Source organism: Microtus ochrogaster, unplaced genomic scaffold (assembly GCF_000317375.1).
Source record: "Microtus ochrogaster isolate Prairie Vole_2 unplaced genomic scaffold, MicOch1.0 UNK113, whole genome shotgun sequence".
NCBI lineage: Eukaryota > Metazoa > Chordata > Mammalia > Rodentia > Cricetidae > Microtus > Microtus ochrogaster.
Genome location: NW_004949211.1, coordinates 493,384 through 495,766, shown reverse-complemented (window position 1 = coordinate 495,766; position 2,383 = coordinate 493,384).

Here is a 2,383-nt window from a genome sequence, read left to right as displayed (position 1 = left end):
TGAGGTTCAGGAGAGCACTGACCACAGGGCCACCCCTTCCCACCCAGACCTTACACCTTCCAGGATAAGTGTGGGCAAAGCACTAAAGATGCGTTTAGCTTTTTGTTTACCTTTGTCTATTTGCTTTCCCTTTGACCCTACTTTTATTGGGCGCATCTTTAATGAGCCTATCCGTAAATGCTCTAGGCTAACACCAAAGTGTGGAGGCCCAGCACTTTCCTGTGTTTCAGGGAAGCTCCCAAGAATCTGCTATAATTAGACATCAATTAAATTAGAAACCATTAATATGCCTCTTGGAAGGCTTCCAGTACCCAGAGCCTCTGGCCCTATCCACGGTCACGATGGAAAGGCATCCCAGCTAAACCCACTGTCCCGAAGCAAGGTCAGAGCTTCGGACCTGAGGCAGGAGTGTGCGTGAGGATGAAGTTCCCTTTCTGGCCTCTGCTGCCTCAAGTTCACCTCACCCATTAGGGCTCGAGCCATCCTCTCAGCCTCTAGGCTGGGTCTCCCTGCCTCCCCTGCTGCCTGCCCCAGCTTGCTTCTTGCCAGAAGGAAAACACCCAACAAGTTCACAATTGAGGGCAACCTGTGCACTTTCATCTTGCCTTACAGGACCAAGGTGCAAAAGAGCCTAGAAGCCCAACCATTTCTGTCAGGCCACCCAGTCCACAGCAGTGATGTGTGAGGGCAAACTTGAGGTACCTGAGCCCATAGACGATCCAGACCCTGTCCCTCAAGACCTTGCCAGTGACCCTGGCCAGGTCTCCTCAGACTATTGCAGAACGCCCATCTTCAGACAGCTCTTGGGAACACACTTCTCCCCGGAGTGAAATAAATAGCCCTGGGGTCTTTTTCTAGTCACGAAGTTCAGAGCAGAGCTAAACCATCCACTCTCATCCTTGGTCCATGGCTGCCTCTACTCTCTTACTTCCCGCCAAACACAGTCTCTGCTGCAAGGCCAGGTGTCACAAAGACCCAACTCTTGTGCATACAGACAGTGTCTCAGCCACAGCCAGCGAGGTCTTCTGTATGAAGTCTTCATCCCTCAACCGTGGGCAGTTAAGCCCTGCGTGGAACTGAAGCACCTATATTCTTGTTCTAGGGCTAGAGGCCAAGCCCAGGAGTTCACACATGCAGGCGTGGGAGGGGGTACTTAACCACGGAGCTACACCCCCGCCTGGAATTCTGTTGTTTATTGTGTTGAATAAGAGTGACATTTCAGAACCCTGCCTAGATCCTATCAGCTCTTCTTAAACAGTGTGGATAGTTCTGCTCCATGAGGAGGCAGGAGATTGGACAGGACTGCTCAGGAAGGAAACAGCTCCTAGCTCATTAGATACGGGCCCTACCTGCCTCTTCTCTGTCTGCTTACACCTTGGGTGTTTCTCTCCTAAATGTGCGCTCTACTTCTAGAACCCAGACTGAGCAGGACCGAAAATATGCTGGGATCAGGGTGTAAATGCTGAACTCCCAAGTGCTCCAGGCCTCCCTGGCCCTGGCCGACTTCTGCCAACCCCCAGCTTATCGCCAGGCCACATTTGCTCAGCCTTCCCTCTAGGGGTTCTCTCTAGGGCATCGTGTGATGCTGCAGAGGGTATGTGAGCTGGCTTCAGGGTCATCAGCCTGAAGCTTAGCCTAGAGTCTGTCTATTCCAGTGGTTCTCAACCTTCCCAGTGTTGCGACCCTTTAATACACTTCCTCATATTGTGGTGGCCCCCAAAATTATTTCGTTGCTATTTCTTTATTTTTTTATATTTATTTATTTAATATGTATACAATATTCTGTCTGTGTGTATGCCTGCAGGCCAGAAGAGGGCACCAGACCTCATTACAGATGGTTTTGAGCCACCATGTGGTTGCTGGGAATTGAACTCAGGACCTTTGGAAGAGCAGGCAATGCTCTTAACCTCTGAGCCATCTCTCCAGCCCCCTTTCGTTGCTATTCCATCACTGTAATTTTGTTATTGCTATGAATCATAATGTAAATAGCTGGTATGTAGGATATCTGATATTCGACCCCCAAAAGGGTCGTGACCCACAGATTGAGAATAGACTATTCTCTCTCTCTCTTTTTTTTTTTTTTTTTTTTTTTTTTTTTTTTTGGTTTTTTGAGACAGGGTTTCTCTGTATAGCTTTGGAGCCTGTCCTGGAACTAGTTCTTGCAGCCCAGTCTGGCCTTGAACTCACAAGATCTGCCTGCCTCTGCCTCCCGAGTGCTGGGATTAAAGGCGTGCACCACCTCTAGACTCTATTCTTTGGGGTGTGCCATTCCCCATGGTGTCTGCTGGAACTCCCTTCATCCGCTGAGATGCAGTGGAGATGAAGGCAGGTGGACCACCTGATGCTGATGCAGTACGTCTTTCAGGTACACTTCCAGGAGATC